Source organism: Pleurodeles waltl, chromosome 6 (genome assembly GCF_031143425.1).
Source record: "Pleurodeles waltl isolate 20211129_DDA chromosome 6, aPleWal1.hap1.20221129, whole genome shotgun sequence".
In the NCBI taxonomy this organism is placed as follows: Eukaryota; Metazoa; Chordata; class Amphibia; order Caudata; family Salamandridae; genus Pleurodeles; species Pleurodeles waltl.
This window is the reverse complement of record NC_090445.1, coordinates 600,017,087-600,032,510: the sequence shown is the minus strand read 5'-3', so window position 1 is coordinate 600,032,510 and position 15,424 is coordinate 600,017,087. Positions and strand designations below refer to the sequence as shown.

At 45.0% G+C, this 15,424-nt stretch overlaps 1 protein-coding gene across 1 annotated transcript in view; it reads right to left on the bottom strand.

Moving 5' to 3' along the window:
• Positions 1–11,510, bottom strand: part of IP6K3 (inositol hexakisphosphate kinase 3) — a 57,117-nt gene extending 45,607 nt beyond the window's left edge. Inside the window, exon 1 of the mRNA XM_069238855.1 lies at positions 11,400–11,510. The gene's annotated coding sequence lies outside the window, so the exon portion shown is untranslated. The remainder of the gene's footprint in view (positions 1–11,399) is intronic.
• Positions 11,511–15,424: the final 3,914 nt, after the last annotated feature.

Genomic DNA, 15,424 nt, shown 5'->3' with positions numbered 1-15,424 from the left:
AGACCATTGCAGATTTTGTGTGTTGGTGGGGGAAAAAAGGTAAAGTTGACATGGCATCCCTCTCTGGGTGCCATGCCCACAAACCACTTCCTATGGAATAGGTAAGTCGCCCCTCTAGCAGGCCTCACATCCATAAGGCAGGGGGCACTGTGCCACAGGTGAGGGCATAGCTGCATGGGCTATAGGCCCCTAAAGTGTCTAAGTCCATTCTTAGAGCAATGTGGCCATATTGGGTACATGGGATGGGAGTCTGTCATTACAAACTCCACAGCTCCAAGATGGCTTCACTAAAGACTGGGAAGTATGGTGTCAGACTTCTCAGCCAAATAAACCCACACAGATGCCAGTGTTGGATTTGTTAAAAAAATGCACACAGAGGGCATCTTAGAGATGCCCCCTGTATTTCACCCAACCCTTTAGTGTAAGGCTAACTGGTCTGTGCCAGCCTTTCACTAACAGACAAGTTTCTGACCCCATGAGGTGAGAGCCTTTGTGCTCTCTGGGGTCAGGAACAAAGCCTGCTCTGGGCAGGAACTGCAACACGTGGTGATGAGCCTCAAAGGTTCCTGCCTCATGTTACACTGCCCCAGGGCACTCCAAATAGTGGGAGATGCCCGCCCCCCCAGACCAAGCCCCACTTTTGGGGACAGGTCCGGTGGGAATATTAGTAAACACAGGTTGGTGTGCCCACTCCAGCTTGGACCCCCCCTAGGGTGCTCAGAACTGAGGTGAACCCCTCCTGGAAGAATCCTCCATCTTGCTTTGCAGCATATCAGCCAATAGGTTTGGGAATGTGTCCCCCTTCTCAAAGGGAGTGGGCAGAGGAAGGGTGTAGGCATTGGCTACTGCCCTCTGACCCCTGTAACATCCCTAAATGTAGCATTTAGGGACACCCCCGAACCTTGCTCTTCAGATTCCTGGCAACCTGAAAGAAGAAGAAGAACTGAACAGCCACACTAGCAGAGAAGACTCCAGATGACAACTGATTTGGCCCCAGCCGTACTGGCCTGTCTGCAGCTTCAAGAATCCTGCTGCAAGAAGACGACTCATCCTGCAGGACCAGTGACCTCTACAAACCCCCAGAGCACTGCCTGCCTACCCCAGGGCCAAGATCTCCAGAGGACAGCAGCCCTGTCTACAAAGAAACCTCCAAGAGGGACTCTAGAACTACCCCGGCTCCGCAAGTCCTGCCCAGTCTGCACTCGACGCCCACGGCCCATGTCCAAGTGGTCCACTGGTCCTGAGAAGGTCCCCAGGTGATTCTAGCCTCGATTCCACCCTGGGTCGACCTCTCCTGGCCAACACAACTATGCCTACAACCTAAATCCAGAGGGCCTCCCTGACCGCAACCGGCTCTGTTGAAGATTTCCCACAGCCTAAAGGTACCCCTGCACCCGCAGCACCCTCGCCTTATGAAACCCAACCAATGTTCCAGCAATGTCCAGTGAGCTCTCTACTTACCTGTCCAGGAGTTGGTTTTCTTCATTTGATTTCCAGGATAACGCCTGAAGTATCTTTGTGACTCTCGGGGTTCCCTCTTTAAAAAGCATTGGGTGTCCGACGCTGTGTTTTCACCCTGCACCCGGCCGCCCCTGTGCCACTGAGGGTGTGAGTTTGGTGCTGACCTATGGCCCTCCCGGTGCTGAGCTAACCCCCACAGGTCGGTGCCATGAAGTCATGGGTACTTACCTGCAAGTAGTGTCTTTCTAGGTGCCCTCTGTGTCCGTAGGATTCCATTGAGCGCCCAACTACAAATTTGACCTCTACACCCAGCTGGGCCCGTGTTGCTGGGGGTGCACCCTTAGTGTCTTCCTAAACTTTGCCCTGTGGACACCTTAACCCCCAAAGACTGGGATCGTAAGTCGAGTACTTACCTGTGAATTATTTTGTTACTTTTCCTCCCATAGGATTGCATTGCTCTCTATGAGAAATTCCACTTTTCAAACTGAAAAGCATTACTTACCTGGAAACTGTTTTACTTGAGAATTCTAAACAAAGTGCATTTGATATTTGAAAGCAATACATTACCGAAACTGTACTTACCTGCAGCAAGGATCCTTTTGGTTCTAGAAATAAAGTAACAAAGTATATTTTTGATACATGACACTTCTAATTTGCTTCACTGCTGCAGGTCTTTTATAAGCAATAGGATAAAGTTGCACTTGTATAGTTCTCGAAATTGAGTCCCAAATATTTTATGGGCCCTTGAGTCCATATCAAAGATGATTTTGCTACTGCTTGTGGTATCTGCTATGCATATGCTCTGCGATTTTGTGTGGTTCAATTTAACGTTTCTAATTATTTCAACAGAGCAAGAATCTCCCTTTCTGGATTAGTCAGAAAACATGAAACATCAGCTACAAAAAGTGTTAGCTTGCACCTATCCTGCTCAACTATAATGCTATTTCTTGGTTACTATTTATTTTGTATATTATTGGTTCCAACATTAAAGAAAGGGGGAGAGATAAAACGCACGTCTGATTCCCCTCTTCCAGGGTGTCTGGTTTGCGAATTTTCTTTTGATCTGTATTCTGGTTGTAGGAGTTTTGTAACTTGCTAGAATACTGAGTTCATATTTGGGCCTATCCCCATTTTCCCCAACACCTTCGACATGTAGCACCAATCTACCCGGTTAAACACTTCCTCAGCATCTAGTGAGAGAAAGATCATTACAGCATTTTGCAGTATTGATTAGTTTCAGAATTAGGTGTGATATTGCTAGTCTGTAAGTTTATTATGAAGCTCACTTGAAGGTCAGATACCAACAAGGGCCATATATCAGTTAACTTGGCAACCAGAATGTAAGTGCGGGTTTTTGCATTAAAATTCAAGATAGAGTGAGATGAAAGAAATGAGTTACCCTTGCAAGGTGGTTGCACAAAAAGTCTCAAAAGGCCTTATAAAACAAAATTGTGAATCCACCAGGGCCCGGAGATGTATTCTTGGAGGGATGAGTTATTGCTATTCTCACTTCAGCCATTCTTTCTCTTCCAACATTTGCAGGTCAGTATGTGGAAATGTGAACACCGCCATGTATTCGCCTCGGTTTGTACTATCTAGATGATCTAGATGGTCTGGTTGTTAGAGGGCCTTAGTAATGATAAAAAAAATCTTAAGCTGCCTTTGATATCTTTATGCATATTACCAATTTAGGGGGTTATTCTAACTTTGGAGGAGGTGTTAATCCGTCCCAAAAGTGACGGAAAAGTGACGGATTTACCACCAGCCGTATTACGAGTCCATTATATCCTATGGAACTCGTAATACGGCTGGTGGTATATCCGTCACTTTACCGTCACTTTTGGGACGGATTAACACTCCTCCAAAGTTAGAATAACCCCCTTAGTCTTTAATCTATTTTATATGATTCCTTGTTTGCTTTTATGTAATCCTATATGTCAATATTTAGTTAGCTCTCTCCCTCTTCTTCTAATATTCGTGATTGATTTATAGCAGCTTTTAGTGGAATCCTTCTAATCATTTTATCTTGCGTTCTAGCTGCATTTCTCTTAATATACGTACTCAGCTTTCTATATACCTTCAGGGACACCATGTTTTTATGTTGTGTTTTGAGCTTGTGTAGTTCCTTTCCTAGATGTGCATTTTTCTCCTTGGCAAACTTGATAAAGGTAGTTGTATGAGATATTAATTCCCCTCATATAGTAGCCTTGGCTGCATCTCAAACGATGCCCCATGTGACTTCCGTATTGTCATTATACTCTAAATAGTGTTCCAAGGATGTATTTACAGCATTTCGCAAGGTCAGATCCTGTGATACCATTTCATTTACATGCCGCATAGGGACTTAGGGTCTTCTGGGCGCAGAAATATCTGAAGTTCACGTAACAGGGGCATGGCTCAAAAGAGTTTGGGCACCTGCTTTGGTCTCTATTGCTACTTCTCTCAGGGCACATGTAACAAAAAGAAATGTATTTCAGTATGTGTCGTGTTTATATTGGAGAAGTAGGTGTGGTCTCTCTCCTTTCCATGTAATTCTTTCATATGTTTCTCAGATTTAAATCATCAGTTCTTTGCAGTAGTGCTTTTGTTGTGGTTTGGGTGTTGTACCTTGCTACCGATCTATCATGTTCCAGCTATAGTATAATAATAAATGGCCCCCACCCTACCAAGCTGTCCTTTGTAATCTCTGCTAGAATGGGGAAGGGTTAGAAGAAAAAGCCCTTGCTACCTTCATTTGTGCTACAAAATAAAAAGAAGGGTGATCACTTGCGATCCTACCTTGCCCCGTAGGCCTGACACATTCCCTCCTCATCTGTGTATTTGCTATGTATAGTTAGTGCTGGATCATGGCTTACCAAGAATGTCTATTACACTTCCTTTCTTTGGTATGTGGAGTGCAACTGATGCGAGTACCAATAATGCTGTAATCAATATATATCTGTTCTTAAGAGATGCTTTTTCAGAATCAAGGCAATATAAACATGTTTGTCTTTTAACTATTTTACCAAAGCCTTTCATTTTATTAGGGAATTGATTCCCTGTATATTGAAGGACACTGTAGTAACTGATGTCATGTCAGGTACTTTGTGATAACATACTCGTTCAGGTAGCGGAGCGAGCAGTCACACCCTGTCTCAACTAGTCGATACTTTCTCATACCCTTTTTCTATTTACATGGTGGATGACATAACAGAACTAGGAGCTGTTTGCCTGTGGTACTGAGGATTTGGCTATTATGAATTGAAACAATTCTCCTCGCAAACAATAACCACAAGAGGCATAACAGCAATGTAATTACATTAACGGTATACACCAATATTGCACAGCAAACAGCTACTGGTGAAACAACACTAAAAGGCAGCAGCCCACCCAGTCTCTGAACCCCCACCCCATCCCACTACCTGACATGTTGGCAAATTACATATTATATCCTTGACAAGGCAGCATTTTTTAGCACAAAGTGGGAGAGCTCCCTTCCAAAGATGCTGTGCCATAGGCATAGTTTAGTCCAATTATAAATCATCACAAGGGTTCTCCTCTGACATGGCATCGGTCTTTTTAGGTCTACTGTCTGGTTTGCTTACAACTTCTTGTGGGCATTCTGAAACTTTCCTGCGAATGCATTCTGTCCATGGCTGACCATTGGTTTTGTGGTCTGTAACTTACATAGTCTGGCTATTTTCTAGATTTATTTGTTGTTCGTTCCTCCTATTGCCCAAACATTCTTCATTCTGTTCTTCCATGAATTCACTTTCTGTAAACATGCCTTTAAATCTTGTTCTTATCTTGTCACATTTGCCGTGCATTCAAAGACAGAGGTCAAATATCAACAGGCTCTGTCTTCTTTCTCTGACTTCAAAGTGAGAGAGTTTATGCGACAATCCTGCTGAGTACCCATGTGTGAGGACCGGGTGTAGGATTTTTTTTTTCTAGCACACACAAAATTAACTGTACTGATGTCTCAAAAACAAATGAGATATAATTTTTGTAATTCTGAAGTGAGGTGTAAACAAATATTTTATTGCGATCAAAACACCTCAATACACTAGGTGATGACATTTGCACATATTGTTTCTGCTCAGTACAACTGCATTTTGGTGCAAATGTGATTGTAATTTCAATTGAAAATGTGTTGTTTGTAATGGCAGTGCACTACCATACCACGCATACTCCACCCTATGCCCCTCTATGCCACTCCATTCCATTCTATGACACTCCACTCTACGACATGCCACTCCACTCTGTGCCGCTCACTCCACAACACAACATGCAACTCCACTCTACACCCTCCTCTCTACACCCCTCCACTCCACATCACTTACCCCACTTCACTTCAATCTACCCCTCCACTCCAATCTACCCCACTCCATTCCAATATATCCAACTCCACTCCAATCTACCCCACTTCACTTCTCTACAACCTACTCCAATCTACTACACTCCACCAAGTCTACCACACTCCACCAAAACTACCCTAGTCTACTCTAGTCTACCCCACCCTAATCTACCACCTCCGACCTACCCCATTCCAATCTATCCCACCCCACTCCAATTTACCCCACTCCAGTCTACCTCACTTCAATCTACCCCAGTCTACCCACTCTACTCCAATCTACCCCAATCCACTCCACTACGATCCAGTGTAACCCACTCAGTCACTCTAAACTGCCCTGCTCCACTAAAATATTTTACCCAAATCTATCCCACTTCTCTCAAATCTACTCCACTCCACTGCAATCTAACCAAATCCTCTCCACTCTAATCTATTGCACTCCAAACTACCCCACTTCAATCTACCACAGGTTACCTCACTTCACTCCAATCTACCACACACAAATACACCCGAAAATTCCACTCCAATCTACTCCACTACACTCTACACTCTACCACACTCCACTCGACTCAAATCTACCCCACTCCACTTCACTCCATCCACCTCACTCCAATCTACCACACTCCACTCCAATCTACCACACTCCACTCAAATCTAACCCACTCCACCTCACTCCAGTCTACTCCAGCACATCCCAATATACCATAGTCCTATTTACCCAACTCCAATCTACCCCATTCCGATCTACCCCTATCTACTACATTCCACCCCACCCCACCCCAATATACTCCACTCTAATTCACTCCGCTCCAATCAACCCCACTCCATTCCAGTCCATCCCACTCTACTACAGTCTCCCTCATTCCACTACAATCTACACCACTCCACTCTACCCCACTCCAAACAACCACACTCCAATCATCCCACTCCCATCTACCCATCTCCATTCCAACCTACCCTACTTTAATCCATCCAATCTACCCCATTCCACTGTAATCTACCCCACTTCACTCCATTCCCAGTCTACCCCACTCCACTCTTCACCACTCTGTCTCACTTCACTCCAATCTTGACTCCACTCCAATCTATCCAACTCCACTCCTGTCTGCTCCACTCCAATCCACCTAATCTACCCTACTCCACTTTACCCCAATCTACCACACTCCAATCCACTTTCCCCAATCTTCCCCACTTCACTCCAGTCTACCTCACACCACTCTCAAATATACCCTGCTCCAATCCAATCTAACTGACTCCACCCCAACCCACCCCACTTCAATCTACCTCAACCTACTCCACTGCAAACTACCTTACTCCAATCTATCCCATCTTAATCTTCCCCACTCGAATCTTCCCACAGTCCACTCCACTCCAATCTACCAAACTCTAACCCAATCTGCCCCACTCCGATCTACCAAACTCCACTCCACTTCAATGTACCCACACATCCCAATTGACCCCAATTCAAACAACCCCATTCCTATCTATCCCACTCCATGTTGGATCTCCGATGACACTCTTCCCCTCCGTGTGAGTCACATTAGACCATGTTAATATTCTATATAGTTATTAATATTTACAATTCTTTAAATAATATTTTAAGTTTTACTTTTAGTAATCAATGTACCTACATTTCAGATATTCGCCATCTGCCTCCTCCAAATGTGAGACCTATGGAAGAGTTCACCACTGAGTGATATATTTCAGAAAGAGTTCTCACAGTAACTTTCTGGCTTTCCTATTGCGAGACTGCGAATTTTACTCTACCGAAAACTGAGCTTAGTTAGTATTTCATTTCAGGGGCATCTATAGTTCCATTCACCATGACCTCCTGTGAACTTTCAAAAAGTTAACAGTCTTTGAGAACAGCTACAATCAAACTTCCCACCTACTATAAGAATCAAGGCATTTAGGGGGTCATTCTGACCCGGAGGGCGGCGGAAGCACCGCCAACAGGCTGGCGGTGCTTCCTGGGCGATTCTGACCGCGGCGGTAAAGCCGCGGTCAGAAAAGGGGAGCCGGCGGTTTCCCGCCGGTTTCCCGCCGGTTTCCCGCTGGCCCAGGGTATCCGCCATGGCGGCGCTGCTTGCAGCACCGCGATGGGGATTCCGACCGCCTTCCCGCCAGCCTGTTTCTGGCGGTGTCCACCGCCAGAACCAGGATGCCGGGAACGGGTGCCGTGGGGCCCCTGGGGGCCCCTGCACTGCCCATGCCACTGGCATGGGCAGTGCAGGGGCCCCCTAACAGGGCCCCACAAAGATTTTCACTGTCTGCTTTGCAGACAGTGAAAATCGCGACGGGTGCCACTGCACCCGTCACACCCCTGCAACTCCGCCGGCTCCATTCCGAGCCGGCTTCATTGTTGAAGGGGCTTTCCCGCTGGGCCGGCCAGCGGTCTTCTGGCGGTCGCCCGCCGGCCCCGCTGGAAAGCCAGAATGGCCGCCGCGGTCTTTTGACCGCGGAGCGGTCTTTCGGCGGGAACCGCTTGGCGGGCGGCGACCGCCGACCGCCGCGGTCAGAATGGCCGCCTTAGTGTGCACGACCATGTCTGAAAATAACCATCTCCTCAGGTAACCTGTAATTCATTTCAGGGGGTGGATATGGCTTTTTTGTACTCTACAGACGTGGTAATCAGCAGGTTGCTTCTGATGTGATCACGATTATTCAGTATCATCTGCATATTTTTTGGACAGTGCATGCACATGATTTCTGCTATTGAAAGTACACGTTCGCTTCAGTGGCAAAGCCCACAAGTGCACACCGTTTACATTTTGGCTCCTTGACACTGATGAAAATAGTTTCCTTCACAGTGTTGTTGTTTTTAAGCTGAAATTGAAGCAAATGTATTTTCTCTTTAGCCCCAAAAAGCTAAATCTATGCACAGTTGAACAAACGTGGTGCTTAGAAAATGAGGGGTATGATAACTGAATGCATGGTGCAATTTGTTTTCATTTACACCCTTGCAAGGTTTCAACGTAAAGATCAAAATGCAACTAAAACAGTTACCACTTCAGGAGTCGTCAAAAGCGAACCTAGCAGTAATCAGTGTGAAATGAGGGCCTTCTTGAAGTTGCACGAAAGGCTCCATTCTTAGGTTACAGGACTGTATTTTATTTGACAAAACCTTATTATACCCCTGTTTTCCGACCTTCAATTACTCTAGCTCCATGACCCAGTTAGAGTAGACATTTTGGCCCAATGCACCTTAAAAAAAAACACTTATTACAAGTCTGTTTCAGGTTATACGTCTCTACTAGTGCGTCCAATTAGAAGGTTCCTAACATCTACTTAGATGATTGAAACAAGATGAATTATCATACAATGCTAACTAATAATTGAGCTCTTTCTGTACAAAACTGTTTAATTTCAGAACATTAATACAATTTTCAATGCAAAAAATATTATTTTCAAAAATTCCAGAAATAAGTATAATAAATGTTTGATTTTAAAAATTGCTTATCATACAAGCATTACAGGTGTAGCACTTTAAATAACAGATGTGATTATTACCCAACCCAGTGGCACTTACTTTATTAAATTCCAACTGACAAAAGGCTGAGCAAGACCTGTCCTCTTGCAAACCTGTGACCTGCAGATTGCAAACCGATTTCTGCAGTACTCGGATGTGATGGGTTAACTTACTGGGCAGTCGGAACAGGCTACTAGAGATAAAAGTCTTCTTCATTCAGCATGAACGTCATACCTAACATTGCCGCCATGTTAAGGGTAAGGTTACCCACTATTTCTGGAGCTTTCCCAAGTCATCTATCCCAATACAAGCGGATTAAGCTACAGTTCAGGTTACACATGTAGTCCCATCTGAATGCTCCATATTTAAATGTTCCTAGTGGGGCGGCAAGCGTGTGCTATTTACAGATCTCTGAAGTCCACCAGGCGTGGAACCACTTTAGTTGTACCGAGAAGTAGCTATTGGTAGGAGGTATGTGTATGAATTAAGCACATATTGGATTGGTGGGCTACTTAGGCCTCTGTGTGGTCCTCACCTGTCTTCTCTGTGACACAAGAGACCCACGCAGGCCACTTTTGACACTGTTACAAACAAACTTCTGACACTATTACAAGCTCTTCAGATAGTGATAAAGCCCAGGGATATCTGCATGTAAAAAGGCAAAAGAAAGCAGCCTTCTGTCTGCTGCGCGGAGGAGATGAACGCCCTAAAATGGGAGAATCGTCACTTCTTTCTGGAAACAGGCCTTTAATCCCACACAGATTCATAGACTGATAAAATATAATTATGTAAAGTTGCATGCAATCGCTATGTAGAGACCGCAAGATGAGGTTTAGCGCTGTACAAAACTCCACAAATAAATTCATAAATATAAGCATCATTTCATCTTCTTGTATGCTTTTTCATGGGCCGACCTCTGTGTGTGTGTCTGAAGGTCAATCCAGCTATGCCTCTTTGTCTTGTATTTCCCTCTTTCTTTCACTCTGTCCACCTATTGCGAGTCAATTATCTTCATGTACTTATTTCTCTCTGCCTAGCATACATTTATTTTGCTCCACATTTTTCATCTCATTTCTTCTCTGTTGACTCTTTTTCTAGTGATCTCTAGACTTCTACATTCATGTTTGCCTCACTCTTATCTGTCCTGCTCTATCTGAGCCTCTTTCTCGTGATAGTTTTATCAAGCTGTCACAACCTCTTTAAAACTAATGTTTTCCAGAATATTTTTTTTATGTTTTAAAAGAGAAATAAAGCCATGACAAACAGTACATCACATAACCTGTAACGTTTCAGCTTTAAGACGCAGATCATGTCAGGAATCATGTGCTGATATATACAAAACAAATATGGAATTAAAATTACATGAGCAATAGAAAGTGAGGTCATATTTCAAAATATCTAGCAATAATAGGTACATTGCATTACATGCCATGGAGAGAATGAAAAAAAGAGAATATGTCGCCTCTTTCACAGTCTCACCCTCTATCACTATGACTATAGCTAAATCGCAACACAAATTTATAAATGTTGGGACATTGTGTGCCTAGCGCTGAGCAAACCTTGTTCTCCAAAATATAATATTAGACCAATATAAAACGTTTGCATTGAAGGGTTAAGGGGGAGGGATTCACCGTCTTAGGCCTCTAAAAATGACCTCGGAGCCCGGATTTGCCATGTAACATTTACAGAAGTCTCATTGCCAGCTCCATAATATGTATAAATATCACAACTTCTGTAGAACTATAAATAATCCATATCTATCTATCTATCTATCTATCTATCTATCTATCTATCTATCTATCTATCTATCTATCTATCTATCTATCTCTCCAGTGCTGTAATCTGTCTAGGTGTATATCCGCGTCTGTCTATGTACCTCTCTGTTGCTCTCCCTCTCTATCGCGCTCCCTCCCTCTAGCTGCACCTCACCAGCTCTCTTTCTGCCTCTTTAACTCTGTCTGCTCGTCAGTCTGTCAGGCAGTATCTGCAGATCTGCGTCGCTTAAATCTCTTTTCACGCATGTTGCTTGAACAGAATTAAAGCTAATGCTCAGCTTCATATGGTTTTCTCTCTGCTGCCCCTCCCCTGCGTCTGCCCTGGCCCATTGCACACGTGTGACAGTCGGACAGCACTCACCCACGGGCTCCCTTAAGACCTGTGTTGGTTTCGGAGGCAGTCCTTGATGTAAGATCTCTTCAGCTTGTGTGCAGGTCTCCCGGTGCCCGCGTCGTGCCGTATTCCAGAGAAGTCCAGTCCCGTGTGAGCGCAGACAGCAGGTCACTCGACTTCCAGGGGGTGGCAAGCAGGAGCCGACCACTCACAGCTGTAGGGGACAGTGGGACGGGGTGATGGGCAGATGAGGGAGGGTACTCCAGGTCGGGTCCTGGGTCCGACCTAGGAAGGGGAGACACAGAAAAGGGAAAGAAAGGGAGGACAAATGTGGTACCATATGTGGAAGGAGATGGCAGCTGTTGGCAGATGAACAATGGGTGTAGGGCAGACAGAAATATTATTGTTATAACCAGCTATACGTGTTTACCAGAGTAAATGTGTTACGTAGTGTACTTCAGGCATTGTTTCTGGAATGCATGGAATTCCGTGTAAAACCAGAAACAATTTTATGAGTCTAGTTGTGACGCCAATACCCTACTGTGATAAATCGTGACACTTCTGTAATAGATATTACAATCGATTTATTTTACAATTCCTCTAAATGTGACAAGCAGAGGCCAGAGCAATATGGATGTTGCCACCTAAACAAGCAAGCATTCATGAGGCAATCATTCTTTGATCTTGTTTGGAAAAAGTTTCTTTTTTAACCAAGCTTCATTAACACGCGCCATAGTACAGCAGGAGTAGAGGTGACGCAGTTTTACCGAGCGCACATATAAAGTACAGAGGAGATGACAGCAGCGCCGAGTCCTCTAAGACTCCCACACCTACGCAACAGGTAAAACACGGGTAGTAGATGTGCATGTTTTCTCAGGCACAGAACAGGCACATAATCTGGAGCCGCTATCCAAGCTTCCCTTACGTCCAAGGAACTTTACTGCACAGAGAGCAGCAGCGCATTCTACTCAAGGATAAAGAATATGTACAGCAGTTGCACCAGCAATGTAAGCCTCACCCATTGCGCTTGCGCAAGCCCGTTTCAAGACTTGTGATACGTGTTGTGGGAAAGTGTGTTCTGATATGAGATGAGGGGGAATAAGGGGTTAGAGGAAGTGAAAGTGGGGGAGGGATAGATAGAAAACGAAGGTGGGTGGACACGAAGGAGGTAATTTAGAATAGCATTTTGGAAAGTGTTTCCCTCTTGAAGGCAAATGCATTCCAGCCGTTGTAGCTCACAGATGATCGAGAAGCAGCACTAGCACGGTATAGGGTGACCACCCATCCGTAAATTTCACGGACTGCTCGTAATTTTGCCCTGCTGTCCGTTGTCCGTGATGAAAGGCTTAACGGACGGCATTTGTCCGTAATTTTAGCCTTTCACCTAAAGGACAAAGGAGGGCAAAGCGAAATTACGGGCAGGTTAGTTTCTGAAGCTGACCTGAAAGGCAGGGGGTCTCCTGTGTTCTGAGGGAGGGAGGGGCCGACAGAAAAGAAAAGGCCTTCTTGCCAGGGTGTCTCCTCCCCTGAAGAAATGCAAATGTGGGCAATCTGCAAATGCAAAGGGGCTTGAAAACCTGCATTGACTTTCACCAAAGGAGTCACTGGAAGCTTTCTGATGGCAAAGGCATTTTCTTTTAGAGAAGTGCCTTAAGGGTGTTCCAAGGTGAGCTGTGGAGTGTGTGGTTTTAATGGAGTGTTATAAAGAATGTTAGTACTATGTATAAACTGCATATTATTCAAATCTGTATTTGAGAAGCACTTTTTTAAATTTAACTGAAATGTATTTGCGCATTTTGCAGCTGCCTATATTCTGATGTAATTGTATTTATATAGTGCTTACTACCCCTGACAAGGCGTCAAATGCATGTTTGAAATAAGGACGTACACATTCACAGTTCTTTCAGGGACATCGGAACCTTATAGTACTAACAAACATTGGCAAAGCCAATAGGTCTTGTCAATGAAAGAGTTATTGACTTTGCTAATGTGTTTTAGCCATGTTATACACCAGAGTGGCTGCTGTTCAGCATGGCTAAAAGGTAGTTGCATAGTAGTGTGGGGTGGAGGAGAGTAGCATAGGAGCAGTGGCGTAGTGGTGCAGAGTACAGTGCAGTGGGGTACAGTGCAGTTGCGTAGAGTGCATTGGCGCAGAGTGCAGTGAGTGGCGTGGCGTGGGACGGAGTAGAGTGACAGAGTGCAGTGGAGTAGAGTGGCATACAATAGAGTGGCAGAGATTGCAGTAGTGTAGAGTGGTGCAGTGGCATAGAGTGCAGAGTATACTCATGTGGCAGAGAGTGCAGTGGCGTAGTGTAGAGTGGTGCAGTGCAGAGTAGAGTATAGTACTGTAGAGTGCAGACGCGTAGAGTGGAGTGATGCAGAGTAGAGTGGCATAGAGTACAGTGGCATAGAATGCAGAAGTACAGAGTAGATTGGTGTACAGTACAGTGGCAGAGAGTGCAATGTTCCAGAGTAGAGTGTCAGTGCAGTGATGTAGAGTGGCACAGAGAGCAGTGGCGTAGAGTACAGTGGTCCAGAGTAGAGGGCAGTGTCATACAGTGCAGTTGTTTAGAGTGCATTGGTGCAGAGAGCAGTGGCATAAAGTGGCATGGGGTAGATTAGCATAGAGTGCTGTGGAGTAGAGTGGCATACAATAGAGTGGCAGAGAGTGCAGTAATGGAGAGTGGTGCAGTGTCATAGAGTGCAGAGTAGACTCGTGGCATAGAGTGCAGTGGCATAGAGTGGTGCAGAGGGGAGCATTGTAGAGTGGTGCAGTGCAGAGTAGAGTATAGTGCCTAGAGTGCAGTGGTGTAGAGTGCAGTGATTCACAGTGCAGTGTCATAGCGTGCAGTGGCACAGAATGTAGTAGTACAGAGTAGAGTGGTGTAGAGTGCAGTGTTGTAGAATGTCAGTGCAGTGGTGTAGAGTGGTACAGAGAATAGTGGCATATAGCACAGTGGTGCAAAATAAAGGGCAGTGGCATACAGTGTTATTGTTTAGAGTTCACTGGTGTAGCGTGCAGAGGCATAGAGTGGCATGGGGCAGAGCAGAGTGGCATACAGTCGACTGGTGCAAAATGTAGTAGTACAGAGTAGAGTGGTGTAGAATATAGTGGCGGGCAGTGCAGTGTTGCAGAGTAGAGTGTCAGCCTGCAGTAGTGTAGAGTGCATTAAACTAGAGCACAGTGGTCAGAGTGGCATAGAGTGCAGTGGCGTAGAATAGATTGTTTCAGAGTAGAGTGCAGTTGCATAGAGTGGAGAGGTGCAGGGTAGAGTGCAGTGGCATAGAATGCAGTGGCACAGAGTGCAGTAGCATAAAGTAGATTGTTTCACAGTAGAGTGAAGTGGCTTAGGGTCGAGATGTGCAGGGTAGAGTGGACTTGCAAAGAGTGGCATAGAGTGTGATGGCCTAGAGTAAAGGTTTGTAGAGTGCTGTGGCATAGGGTGCAAAGGTGCAGAGTAGATTAGAGTGACGTACAGTGTATTGATGTAGAGTGCAGGGGCATAGAGTTGAGTGTTACAGAGTAAAGTGCAGTAGCATAGAGTGTATTAACATAGAGTGCAATGGCGTACAGTGCAGTGTTGCAGAGTGGCATAGAGTGGAGTTGTGTGGCCCAGACTGGAGTGGTATGGCATGCAGAGGAGTAGAGCGCAGTGGTGCAGAGAGGCGTGAAGTGCATTGGCATAGAGTAGAGTGGTACAGAGTAGAGTAGAGAGGCATAGTGTGAAGTAGCTTAGAGTGCAGTGGCATAATGTGAAGTGGTTCAAACTGGAGAAAAGTGCAGTGGCGTAAAGTGGAGTGATAAAGAGTAGGGTGCAGTGGTGTCGAGTGGTGCAGAGCAAAGTGGAGGGGAGTATGCATGGTGTGGTAACACACTGCCATTACAGACAACACATTTTTTTATTGAAATTACCATTACATTGCACAGATATACAGTTTTTTAAATCAAACTATATTGTGCACAGATGATGATGTGTGGAAATTGCATCACCTAATGCAATTATTTGTTTTAATTGTATAAAGGTATTTGTTTACAGCACAGTTCAGAATTA